The 14,603-nt window shown below is 44.7% G+C and overlaps 1 pseudogene; it reads left to right on the top strand.

Annotated features, from left to right (window-relative positions):
• Nucleotides 1–8,730: 8,730 nt before the first annotated feature.
• LOC120025087 lies at nucleotides 8,731–11,055 on the top strand (annotated as a pseudogene).
• The last annotated feature ends 3,548 nt before the right edge of the window (nucleotides 11,056–14,603 follow it).

Raw genomic sequence — 14,603 nt, 5'->3', positions numbered from 1 at the left:
ATGGAGACACCATTCGTCATCCTCACCGACCATCGGAACCTGGAGTACATATAGACAGCAAGGAGGGTCCTGTCCAGAATGCACCTATAATCCCATCCTCCCGAGTCGTAGCTCCTGTGGCCTGGGAAGTAGATGTGGATATTCGCCATTCTCTGGAGAGGGAGCCCAGCATCCACTAACTGTCCTCTCGAGCACATCTACGTTCCCACGAGGTTAAGGGATCAGCTGCTGACCTGGGCACACACAACTGTCGTCGCTGAACATACAGGTATTTCTCACACTATCCAATCCATCTCTGAGAAGTACCGGTGGCCCACCTTGACGCAGGACGTCACTCGTTACGTGAACTCCTATTCCGTACAGTATGTGCACAAACCAAATCCCCCCGGAACGCTCCAGCAGGGAAACTCCTTCCCGTGCCTCACCGTCCCTGGTCCCATCTATCCATTTACATTTTTACTGATCTCCCCTTCTCTGACGGTTTCACCACCATTTTGGTGGTTGTGGATAGATTTTCAAAACCCTGTCGTTTAATCCCTCTTTTTGGTTTCCCTACTGCACTCCAGGCCGCTGAGGCACTATTCCATCAGGTCTTCCGGCATTATGGCCTTACGGAGGACATTGTCTCCGACCGGGGCCCCCAATTCACATCACGGGTATGGATAGCCTTTATGGAGAAGCTTGGGGTCACGGTCAGCCTCACTTCCGGGTATAGGCCTCAGTCCAATGGGCAGGTGGAGAGGATGAACCAGGTGTTGAGGAGGTTCCTGAGGAGTCACTGTCAGGACCGGCAGGGAGAGTGGGCTCGATTCCTTCCATGGGTGGAGTACGCCCAGAACACGCTACGTCACTCCTCCACTGGGTTGACCCCCTTCCAGTGTGTTTTGGGTTTTCAGCCGGCCCTGGCTCCGTGAACCCCGGGCCAGACCGAAGCACCTGCGGTTGATGAGTGGTTCAGGTGCGCAGAAGAAATGTGGAGCAATGCTCATGTGAGACTCCATCGTGTCATCCACCATCAAAAGGAGCAGGCAGACCTGCCACCGCAGGGAGACCCCCGTGTACCACCCTGGGGATCGTGTCTGACTTTCTACCGGGAACCTCCCACTCTGCCTGCCTTGCAAGAAGCTGAGCCCCCGGTTTGTGGGGCCGTTCAAGGTTCTCCGGAGGCTCAACGAGGTGATGTATAGGGTACAGCTTCCCAGTGACTATCATATCTCACCTTCTTTTCATGTCTCCCTTCTCAGGCCGGTGGTTCCTGGTCCCCTAGCTGATGCTGTCCCCCACGACACCCCTCCACCCCCCCTGGACATTGAGGGGGGTCTGGCCTATCCCGTCAGATCTCTACTGGACTCCCGACGTCGTGGGGGTCGGCTCCAGTATCTGGTGGACTGGGAGGGGTATGGCCCAGAAGAGCGGTGTTGGGTTGGAGGACATTCTGGATTCCAACATCATCTGTGATTTCCACCTTTGCCGCCCGGACCGGCCCGCTCCTAGTCCTCGGGGCCGTCCCTCCGGCCGGCGTCGTCCTGCGGCTGGAGCCGCACGTCAGGGGGGGGGGGGGGGGGGTACTGTCACGTCTACTTCCACTCCTCCCCTCCGGCGTTCGACGTCACCGCTATACTAACCACCGGTCCTGGGATACATCATTACGCACACCTGGCATCAATCATTACGCGCACCTGCACGTCATCATCAGGCACACCTGGACTCCATTACCTCACTTATTACCTACCCTATATTTGGCACTCCCTTCGATTATTTCTCCAGTCAGTATTGTGTTTCATGTATATACGCTATTCGTGTTTGTTATATTGTTCCATGTTCTTTTTATTATTAAACTCACCACCTGCACTGGCTTTCCGACTCCCAGCGTCTACGTTACAGCATCTGTATGACAGCGACTTACTGTACATTTCCTCATTCCTGGTTGCTTCCTCTTTCCTCATTTGCCCTTCTCTTCCCTTTTCTCCTCTCCTATTCACTCGCTAATGAGCCCCATTCACAGAGAGGTATGGTTAGAATTGAAAAAGACAAAAGAACGATTGTTTCAAACCGTTTCTCTCCATCTCTCCCTTCCTCTCTACTTCGGTCTCCCTATCTTCCTCCTGTCTCCTTCTATCTCTTTCCTCCTCTCCCTTTATCTCGCTCTTCCCTCTAAATTTACTCATGTATAAATCTGACAGCAGAACGTCGTGATTCATAGCTACAGTACAAGCAGTGTGTGCTGTAAAGTTCAGTGCTGTACAGACTCAGCCAATCATACAGTGATGACACATGTCAGGTCTATGCTAGCGCCGCTCTGCCACTTATGACACCTTTTACATGACGGCCCGTATCAGTCTGATTATGATGATGAGACTGATGAATATGGATTAGTATGGTGCCATTTCTGAGCCGCTGGGTGATAGTTCTCACTAACAGGTAGGGAGAGCAGCCGTCTCTCATATTTCCTACAAAAGATTGTCAAGGAACGAAAGAGAGCAAAGTGATGGGATCGCAAGAGCGCTTTCTTTGCGTGCATTGCTTTAACTAAAGTGTAAATACGATGGATGATAGTCGAACTGTTTTTGGGTTATGAACAAACCTTCTGTAGCAATCACTCAGGTGTAGGCCCATGTGAAACTCAGACAGGGGAGAGCAAATAAACAATTATACCGCAATTGATATGACAACAATGTTCAGCACAAAGCTGTTTTAGCACAAATCTACATTAGCCTATGTCAGCTACTTCCTTAGCCACCCTGCTATCCATTAGCAACTGTGTCATTCCCAGTGCTGACAGCTGTCACTGGGCCAGCTGCTTTGCTGTCAACCTAATATCACCAAAACATCACCAACTCTGCAGGCTGTTAATCACCTGCCAGAACCTCATTGCAGCTCTATAGACACATGACAGTGTCAAAGCTAAATTACAGAGCCATAGCCAAAATGGATCACAGCCAAATCGCCCAACTACAGCCAAAGCTAAATTACTCTACCAACGGCCCATGCCAGAGTCAGCCAAGACTACCACAGCCAAGATATCCCCCTTTGTTTTACAGAGCAAATGAACCTCAGTATCATCACTATAAACACCCCACAGTCAAGTCATTGCAGCTCAAAATGAATTAATACAGTCAAAATATCATATTCACTCACTACAAGTAGATAACACAATCGATACAACTATCATATTCACTCAATGCAAGGCGACCAATTCTTACCATTTCAAACCACTTACCACATCTCTATGTCCGTGTCCTGCTCACGCCATCCAGCGCCTCTCTGTGCATGTGAAACAGCCTGTACGGTCTGTCCAGTTTAAATGTCATCTCTTCTCGTCAGTGGCTCCTCTACAGTGAGAGACAGGCCCTGTTACGTCTGCTCAGTGCTCCACTCCTGTCTCTCTCCTACACCAGCAGCTCCGCACAGTCACACAGTGAGGGACAGAGGGCTCATTCTGCTCCGCTCTGTTTCTTTAGTAAGGAGGATTATGATAAGAAGCTGCGTCCACCCGACAGACACACACACACACACACGTTCATCCAATAATAGGGGGAGAGGGGTGTGTGTGTGTTCGTACAATATGTGTGTGAATGTGAACGTGTGTGTGTGTCCCACCCACCCATCCAACCCCCTCCCTACTGCTGCCTAAGGCTTGGAAGTGGGCTGGTGGAAATGACAGAGCAGAAGACAGACATGAGAGGAAATAGCCCCCATCCCTCTCTCTCCTCCTCTCCTATCGGAGGGCACTTGAACAAACATGTTACATAAGACCTCCAGTCATAGCTCTGGGGAAGGGGAGAGGGAAACACAAAATGTAACACACACACACACACACGAGTAGGCATACAGAGTGCAAATACATACACACACTAAACAATCAGTGCCCCCATAGTCATACGCATACTGTCAACATGAATGACTTGACATGTACGCACACGTACGCCCACCACATACACGCACACACACACACACACACAATCCTGCATGATTGGCATTCATGGGCGAAGCTGCAGTAACACACTCAATTACCACTGTTATTACAGACCAAGAGGCCCGGGGTCTTCCAAGGTCCTGCTCCTTTGTGTGCTAATCCAGAGCCTTAATAAGTCAGGTGGCCCAGGATGGGTGCAAGGCGGTGGGGGAGGACTCTTGGCGAGCCTCTGGTCTCAGTTTCAGGCCCGGGCCAGAGAGGGCAGCTTTACAGCAGTAATCCACTGTTTGTCTGACACCAGCCCTGATCCCTTAATCCACATGGCTGCCTAGCTAAACCCCCCCCGACACACACACAGACAGTCACAAACACAGTCACACACACGCACACACCACCCTGGGGTACAGACACCAGCTGTTGGGCTCAGCTGTGTGGCTGGGGTCTAGGGTCTGGTGGTGTGTGTGTGGTTGCGTTTGTGTAAGTGTGTGTTTTTGTGCGACCATTAATGCGTATACACTGCTAAAAATAGCTGTGATTTTACAATAACATTTCACAATATTGTACTGTATTCATGGTTTTATTGTGAATGGCAATGCCTGTTGGGTAATTTTTTTACCGTTATGTAAATATGACTGTCAATTCTAATCGAAGAAGGATTTTACAGCCACTGCGTGGCATTCTGGGATCGTCACTGCCAGCCAGAAACCAATTTTGAATTCAAGAGAAGTGAAGGTTTGGATTACTTAATGTTATAGGCTAACTTTACAGGCTTGCAACAAACTCCCTTCAAATATTATTTTATTACAGACACGTTTCGGACAAGTTCTTTCATCAGGACACAATGACTTAGCCTAGTTGACGTTATGTTTTCACGTTTGAACATATGGGGGGCGAGCTAGCTAGCTAGCCTGATGTTACAGCAGCTCGCTGTGCGTGTAACGTTAACTAACTTAACATGAGCTGCAAGAACAGCGCCCTGGATACAGTGGTTGACTAGCAGCATTTGAGGAATGGATGTTTGTGATTGCAATGTTCTCTGCGGGCTATGTTCGCCTAGCTGTGCTGCGGTGGACGGGCTACTAGCGTCGGTGCAGCAGGGGACAGTCTGGTTCGTCTGACTAGTCTGTCACCAAAGACAGTGTGGTGCTGTCACCTAGGGAGCTACCCGGGATCGAGGAGAGTCAACCTATCTGGAGCTGCCCGTTTCCAAAATGGCCTACGCGTGAGTAGCACCAACCAACGGTGATAAAGATGAATGTATTTTCTGTGAAATATTTTTTCGGTATCTGTTCTCACGACTACTAGTCGTAAGCTAACAGTAGAGGCCTGACTGAGATTTCATCCATTCCACATCTATTTTACTGCAAAATTCTCGCACAATTTTTTTTTTTCGTTACACAAAGCAGAGAGGCGATAATTTAGTATATTTTGGCTTTATTCAAGTAGTTGTGGTTATCAAAAAGGTGTAATAGTGGTGTAGTAGTTGGGCGTTAGAGAGGCTAATGTTAGGTAACTTAGCCAAGATTGGCCTAGGTACCTCTTGACACGTGGTGTGATTTATCTAGCTACACGCTGCAGCAAGTAACATAAGTGCCGTGCAGCCAATGTTAGTTTGCTAACATCATCCTAGAAACATTTGTGCTTAAGCCATTAAGCAATACCAAAGTTGAACTACAAAAGGTAAAGAGGACATTTCGTGTGCTTGCTCTGAGTGGCTGCCAATTGTATTGGTTGTGGGGAGTCTCGAGTGTAGTATTAGTAGTGGCTCTGTCTGCTGCCTACCTGTCTTGTTTCTGTTTTCGTTTACCTCAGCCATTTGGTCAAAATGTTCCATTGCAAATGTAATACCTGTGACCATGTGTCTGTTACTGGTTTTGAGTTCACTCCGCACATAAAGCTGCACAGTAACACATGTCATTTTAACGATCAATTGTGGGGTGCCTGAACGCTCCCAAACATACCGTAAATTCACTGCTCTTAAGGCGCATATGTATAGAAATAATATAGCTGATGGGTCTGTGCTGAGAGATTGTCAACAGCAATGTGACACTCCCTTAATGTGTGGTTTAGTCTTGTGCAGTCAGGTGTGACACCTTAACCTCTTTTGTTCATCGCTTGAAGGCACATATTCAAGAAGGATTAGAAATGGGCCTCCCGAGTGGCGCGGCGGTCTAAGGCACTGCAGTGCTTGAGGCGTCACTACAGATCCGGGTTCGATCCGGACTCACAATTGGCCCAGATCACGACTCACAATTGGCCCAGCACTGTCTGGGTTAGGGGAGGGTTTGGCCGGCCAGGATGTCCTTGTCCCTAAAAGCAGAAGAACACTTTAAAAAATAATTTCTATTACGTTGAGCCTGTGCCCTTGTTCTTGGGTAATGATGATAATGGTAAAGAATGTTTTTCCCAGTATGTACCTGGACGGCAGACATTGGCTGCACTTTTTAAAAGTGAGTCTGTATGTGAGAAGCATGCTGCAACACATGCCCAACCCTCGACAGAGAATGTTTTTCAGAATGTACAGGATGGGAGCGGAGTTCAGGGGGATCCGTTTAAAACTGAGCCGTCTTCTGTTTTTCTGACACTCTATTCAGGATTCATTTGAAGTTGTCAATCCACTCGGTTCCTGGAAAAAACACAACGTTTTTGCAATTTACTTTCCTCTGACAGATATTATATCAGCTGTAGATCGTATGCAGCTTGTTCACCTGTGTAGAGAGCAGGATTTTCAATATTTTGGCCTAGACAAAGTACTTGACCCTCTCATCAAAGATCTGAAAACTCTGGAGGAGAGTGGAATTAAGATAAGGGACGGGCAAGTTCTAAAAGGTACTTTTAGGCGACAATTTAGGATCTCATTGCATTGGGGGCTTCTGGGGAATTTCAGTAAGAGCATTACTTTCTGTCACTACTGTGATATTGCTAGAAACACTTTCAGAACATGTGTAGCACAGCAAGAACCGGTACAGTCATATCGAACCCATTCGCAGGATTTAGCTGCAAGTGCAACAGATTCGGTGTGTGGTGTCAAATTCCACTCGCCTTTCAGTCAGCTAGCCTACTTCCACGTTTACCAGCCTGGCACCATGTCGAGGGCATGACCTGTTTGGGTGCATAGTTTCCTATGATCTAGCTTTGTTGATTGCTCGGTTAGTTCAGGAGAAACATTTGACTTATTTACAACACAACACACGCAAAAATGGATTCGAACATCAGGGAAACGATGCCAACGACAAAACATCTCTCCTCGAAGTGAAAGGCTCAGTGGACATGCAGTGCAAAATTGGTGCTTTCTCAGATTGCTACTCCTGTCACAGCAGGTCAGGTGGCTTATATCATTATCTCCTCATTAAGGAGTACATCACCTTTAGGAGAGAGCTTTTTCCTGACCATGCCCCGAAACCAAAACATCACTACCTATGTCCCTATCCAGTGGTTTAATATGAGTGCTGGAATTAGGTGAATGTCAGTGACGATTTCTCATATCTATTTTGTAGAACAATGAATTTACAGGAAATCTAAGAAGTCATTTTGTCATCTCTTCCATGTCTCCCTTATGAAACATTGCTCCACTACTGGAAGGCATACAAGGGCTTGCTGTGGAGAGCGAGAATGATCTGCAGTTTGTGAACGAAGACTAACTTGCAAACTTACGCCGACCAATTCAGTGCTGAAGACAGACGAGCAGCGGGAAACTTGAAGGTAAAGAACATGCAGCATAAAGAGATGATAGACCTCAACTGTCACTCACTCCCATTGCGCCGGGTGGCGCATAGGGCATCTACAAGGGTCTTCCACTGTTGTCTGTCCTGGGAAGTCTTCTCTATTGTGCCCCGGCTGAGCTGGTGTTGCTGGAGCTCTGCCTCTACTGTTATACGCCATGTTGTTTTAGATTGTCTTCAAGTGTGCAGGGAAGTGCCACTCTGGTAGAGCAGGTTCCACTTCCTGATCCACCTCCAGCGCCTTTGCTTGATCGTTGACATGCCATCCTGTTTTGCCAGTTTGACGGAGGTCTTGATTAGATATGATCTTAGACCAGTAGATGTAATATGTATTTTCAAAAGAAGGTTTGAAGGTATGAAAGGCAGATCATTTATTTGGGATGCGTTAGGTCATCCTCCAGTATTCTGAACCATATAGAACAGTTAGTACACAGAACAGCTGTTGCAGAGTTTAAAAACTGTTCTGAGTTTTGTTTTAGTCTTTGACTTGCTTGTATTTTCCTGACTTCTATATCCTATTGAGTCCCATAATAGACCTCAGACATGTAAATAAAAATGTGTTCTGATAAAGTTGTACATTTTATGAGAAAAAAAACAATATTGCAGCAATCCAGTCTCTAATTTCATCATTCAGTTACTATCGGGCAAAACACAACCTAATGCAAATGCATCCAACAAGTTTGTAGAGTCACAAGCTTGATGTAGTAATTGTGTGCAAGACATATGGGACCAAATACTACATTTTTGACTACTTTAATACACTATAAGTGAATATGCCCAAATACTTATGACATCTTCAAATAGGGGCACAAAGTACATAAAGTGCTTTAATTTCTAAACGGTAAAACAATACCCTCAAGTAAAAGGTGACATTCCGTACTGTTGCCTCATAGGAAAGATTTCATCTGAAATCCAAAATGCTTCGTGTGCTTTGTTCTTCCAGAACATGGATTAATTTAATCATACTCAGAACCTGGCCCCTCCTCACCCCTCTCTTCTCCGAGCACCTCAAACATGTTGCCTTTATCCCCACTCCTCAGTAGACCATGGCCTACAGACTTTAGAGTCAGCTGGGACAGGATGCCAGCTGGAATGGTACAGCAGTGGTACAACATACAAAGACCATCAGCAGGAGACAGAATAGAGATGGTGAGATTGGTCGTCGATCAAATGCGCCAGCACAATCTTAATCTGTCCAGAGCAAAAATGTCACAATGTTGTTAGGAGTATCATTCGAGAGTACCCCAGACGTTTTACTGATGTCTACCTAGATGGAGAGGTAACTGGACATGGTTTTGGCTCGCTTAGAACATGTCAACCGGGATAGCACACTGGCGCGGCGGCGAAAAGAGAGAAACTCTCGCTTGGAGTCAGCAGAAGGAAGAAACACGTCAAGAGGCCTAGCGGACCAGTACGGACGTGTTAGGTGGCAACCTGAAGGCCTCCCCTCGGGGGGGAAACAGAGGAGACCTTGGAAGACCTGAAGAGAGAGATGGCGCAAATTTACTCACAAGAAGGGATGGGAGGAGCAGAGAGAGGAGAGAAGATACTTGAGAAGGCATAAATACTACAGCAGCAGCGCTACCTGAACGGGAACCATCCACCCTCCACGTCAGATGTCAAGGAAGGATGGCCATTTCTGTTCTCACAAAGGGGCCTATACTCCCACTTCCATCTCTCAACCGACATTCCCACCCTACACAAGCTGCTGGAGGCCATTGAGAGGAGAAGCCAGACAATCCTGAAGTTCTGTCAAGTCAACAAAGGCCAACCCAGGGGTTCAAGTCTTGTAAGCGTTTTAAGAAAACGAGGACACTAACAAGGCCATCTGTGTCATGCTCGTCATTTTGGCTTACTTTAAAGAACCTAAGGAGGGCGTCTTCCTTCAGGCTGATGTAAGTTCTCACTCAAACACACACACACACACACACACACACACACACACACACACAGAGACACACACACACACACACACCTGAGTTGTAATATACTGTATTTTACTGTATTATTTTCCAGCCTTCTGCCACAGCTTCTGACAACCAAAGATCTGTTCCCTTACTCAGCACCCCTCGGTTGATTGTACAAGGTACTGTATAGACCTCCTCTCATTAAAGTCCGCTATGTAAAGGAAGCCAAGTAATGGGATTGAGCATGTGATTGTGTTGGGCACTAACCATTTTTGGGGGAGGGGAGAGGCGGGGGTCCTATGAGGGGGATGGTTGCTGGAAAAGGGTATATATTGAAAATATGATCCCTTATCATTAGGTTTATCTACAGTACTTCAGGAGAGACGTTGATGAAACACACAGCCTGAATGCTGTCCATTGAAGGACAGGTGTCGTCGGGCCACATACCAGCTTTGTGAACGGGATGGCTGCACTCTTTGCAAGCTACTACAACTTCAATCTGCAGTATCTGGAGGAGGCCTCATGCACACCTGAGTTTGTTCAAAGGGAGTCTAAAACTCAAGCCAACTCATTTAGGTCTGGTTTACACAGGCAGATCAGCTCTTCTGCTAATTATTGGGCAAAATATCAGAATTGGGCTGCCTGTGTAAATGCCTTATATATAGCTGTAGGCAGCATGCTGGGCCCCCTATTCACTAACTTGCAGATAGTGTGGTTTAGTACTGTGATTCAGAAGTTGGCTGGATTTGTGCAGCAGTGTACCAGTGGATGGTGGTGATATGTGATGTATGGTTCTAGGCATTATGCTTGTAGCTCCACCTTGCTCTCTGATAGGCCAGACCGTACACCTACCCAGGCCTCTTAAAACTACTCGACCTCTACCTAGAGGCTGTTTCTGATGGTGCCTCCGATGAAGGCACACAACACACACGGTTTGTTTACTTGGAAAAGAGAATATCGTTTACAGCTATTCAATTGTTCTCTCTCTCTCTTTCTCTCTGTTTTATTGTTTTTAGAGGCAGAAAGTCTGGGAAAGTTGTGGAGAAAAAACGTGGCACTATTAATCCACGTGTTAATCCTTTAGAAGAAGACGATAGACTGTGAACCAATGAGAATGTAATCACAAAACAGTTCAAGGAGCTGTCAGGAACAGGCACTGAATCTGTTTGACCTCTATAGTTCCTGTTCCTCTATTAGGTTTGCTACCGAGTTATAACATTTTACCACCCCTTATAGGTTGGATATGAATGACTTTTTTGGTATGTGTCTACGCTGGTTATTAGGAATGTAACCCTGGTTCAAATGTTTAAGATACAAGTGCATTGGTTTGGGACAAACCGATCCAAATGTAGCATGCATCGGTCAGAAAATCGATTCAAACATTACGAACTACCGGTTCACTAAAATGTTTTGCTCATATTACTTTCATTCTACCTTCCAAAAATATCTGATATTTTGTGACAACTGACGTGACCTCTCCTCCAGTGTCGAACTAAGCGTAGAACTGTGACAGTCATTGATCTACAAGTAATTTTGAATGCCAAAAAAACCCAGGCAATATCAGTAGCCTAGTCAAACTGTGCACAGTGCGCAGCTTTACACACTGACCAACAAGAGGTATAGGGCTATTCCTGATCTTGCACATGTGCACGTCACCTTCAGCATTGAAATGTTCGTAAAATTGCTTGCGCAGTACTAGGCTTTATTCATTTAGTGACAACCTATGTAATTTGCTAGGCTATTTATTGTTATCAAATGCGATGTTGATAATGGTGTTTTTACCGGAATAAAAGTAGCCTAAACTACTGCCGGAGACCCATACTCTCATCTGGCTATACCTGCTGATCGGAGCTTACATTCTATTTAATTTGATTGTTCACGTAAACCATCAGCAATAGTTTTGGTAGTGTTACCTCAATACTGCAGTGTTGAGAAGATTTTCACAGGGGGAGCTGCTGTCATCAAGCTAAAGGGTGGCTACTTTGAATAATCTAAAATCTAAAATATATTTTGATTTGTTTAACACTTTTTTTGGTTACTACATGATTCCATATATGTTATTTCATAGTTTTGATGTCTTCACTATTATTATATAATGTAGAAAATAGTACAAATAAAGAAAACCCTTGAATGTGTAGGTGTGTCCAAACTTTTGACTGGTACTGTATGTTATGTCGGAAAGAGTCAGTTATAAATTCTTCTGTCGCAGATAAAAACAAGTTATCGTCCAATAGGCTTTGATTAAATTTCCAATATCCTCGTGGAAATTCTGTAAGGGTAATATATATGCCAATTATTTGATGCTACAAATTTAACTTACTGTAGTTACTGTAAGAATTATCTTGTAAAATTACAATATTTTATTGTCAACAGTGTAGCTGTGAAAATACGGTACATTTAACTATTTACAAGATTTTACTGTAGTATTAATCCTGTGAAATTACAGTAATTCACTGGCAACTGAGTTGCAGTAAAATTACAGTAAATATAATACATTACAAGGGTTTTGCTGTAATTAGAATACAGCAACATAGTGTTATTTCATATCAATTATGCAGATAGTTAAACTGTAATATACAGTAAACTATTGTATTATGATTATAGTAAGACTACTATATCATATTTACTGTACATTTACTGCAACTAGTTGCCAGTAATTTACTGTAAAATTACAGGAATGTTTACGCACATGAAACACACAGAAGTCCAGAGACCAGAAGTAGCTGCAAAACATCAACATGGTAAACAGAAACCAACAGGCCAAGAGAAAGGATCTGAGAAAGCAGAGGACTCTCATTTCACTGTTTTAAACAGACATCTGACCAACAGAGAGGGAGATAGAGATACATACAGATGAGAGAGAGAGACCCACTTGAGCTCACATAGAAACACCACACACACTGTGTCAAATCCATTCTCTTAGGCATTTATGTCTGAGAGGGACTGTCTGCTCCTCTCTTTGTGTGGGCTGGCTGAACAGAGGGGGTAAACTCTCGGTTTGACAGTGTTTGACTTTCACATGGGAAGGAGCATGATACAAACAGGAGAGAACATTCAAGGGGGCAAATGCCACACAGAGTTTAGTTAAGATATTCCTGACGCTCATACATACACACACAAACACAGTTACAGCAGTGGTAAACTTGGGACAAAGTCGACTAACAATTTCACGCTATCCACATATGAATGTGTTACTATCATCTGTGTGAGGCTGGAAACAGTTAAAGTAAGAAAGCAGCAGTAGAGCCTTTGCGGAGCTTCACAGGTATGCCTACAATCTGTCTCTACTTCAACTTGATAGCTTTAAGCATGTGTTAAACACATACGGCTGTGTGTGTTTGTGTGTCGGCCTCCTCATAGCGAACGCATATCACAGGCGCACAAACACACACGCATACACCTTTCTCCCCACCTGCTCCTGTACAGCCTACACAATGTAAACTGCCCACTCTGATACTTTCAATGCAACCTCATCAGTTTGGTCATTAAAAACAGGCACCACGTGGAAGTGATTTGTCTAAGGGGAAACTCAATGTAGGTGGGCTCTTGTCTAAACTCTCTCACCAGGAATGTTCCCTTCAGCCAAATTAACTACTTTAAAAGAAAATCATAGTCGCACACCTCATGTAGCCTAGCCCATAGGCCTGTATGTTTTGATAAGGTTTGTATCACAACTAAAGTGGCCAAATAACTTTTTTTTAAATGAAGCACATTAATCTGCTTTACAAGTGGTGTAGAGCCTAACTGGCATACAGAAGCAGCGTGTGAGTTTCAAGTTCGGGGAAGATAATTTTCACCATAAAAATGCAGCTTTATAATAAAATAATTAGATGTATAATCACATTTGCGACTACTTTTGATAAAGGTGTTTTCCTGCTAATGGAACATTCGCGCTTAAAACCAACTGCTGTGCGCGCATTGCTGCGCGTATAATGGTGAAGAAATAGGTTAATAGTTTATCATTATTTTAAGCTAAACTGATCTGTTGCGTCAGCCACATTGTGTAAAAAATGTTTTTTGATGCTAGTGGTTGTATTAATTTGGGATCTATCGCATCCCACAATTGTCCCAGACTAAGTTTGGAATATTTATTTCTCCCACAGAATAGGTCAACTTTTGTACTATGGGGGACACTAGATTGACATAGGCTAGTGCTTTTGCTGTTTGTTAGGCCTACTCTTGTTGGCTGACGACAAGTAAATGTGGACAGTTTTTCAAATATCTTCAATATGCACCTCATAAATGCATAAGGACGCGCGCAGTTGTGTCCCCATTAGAAAGACCTGATAATGTGTTGTAAAGGCATGTGAGTGAGAGGTGCTTCGGACCACGCAGCACTCAGGGCCAAGGGCACAATGGCCAATATCGGCAAAAGGCATGGATTTTTTTAGGGTGCATTTAGGGTGACATTTCGTGACCTCCACAGCCCTATGTGGCACCGAACATTCCCTTATTATTGCAAGAATATTATTGTGCATATGAAAAGGATGGGAACATTTTAAGAGACTCTGTGTCTCTGCAATACAACAGTTATCCCCTGGTGGCGCAGAGGGTTAATGATCTAACTGCAAAGTTGAAGATTGCAGGTTCAATCCCACATGTTCTTTAACCGTGTTTCTCTGTTTTTAAACTGTGGTATAATCTACTAAAAGAGATGATGTTTAAATCGAGTCAGAAATGCAGAATTTAGACTGTAAAAAATAAATGCCGGTGTAAAAATTGACTGTTCAACAAAACTCACCCGATATAATGCCTACTTTGAGACGCTTGGTATGATCTGATAAAAAAAAGTGAGATCAGCAGTCATAGTCTTGGATAACTTGTATACATGGGCCCAGAAGTACGCAGCATATAAAGAGGATGGGTTTAGTGATGGTGAATAACCCAGTTACTAGTAATTCCCTGGGTTAGTTATATCTAAGAAGTCTAAAAAGGAAGCATGGAATTCCTGATTGACCATACTGCCATGGGTATATACTGAAAAAAGAAGATGTAAGCGAGCTTCCCTGGTGATGCAGAGGATAAAAGACTTGGCTTGGGAACCAAACATCGCTACAA

Source organism: Salvelinus namaycush, chromosome 30, assembly GCF_016432855.1.
Source record: "Salvelinus namaycush isolate Seneca chromosome 30, SaNama_1.0, whole genome shotgun sequence".
NCBI classification, from domain to species: Eukaryota; Metazoa; Chordata; class Actinopteri; order Salmoniformes; family Salmonidae; genus Salvelinus; species Salvelinus namaycush.
This window is presented reverse-complemented; position numbering and strand designations above follow the sequence as displayed.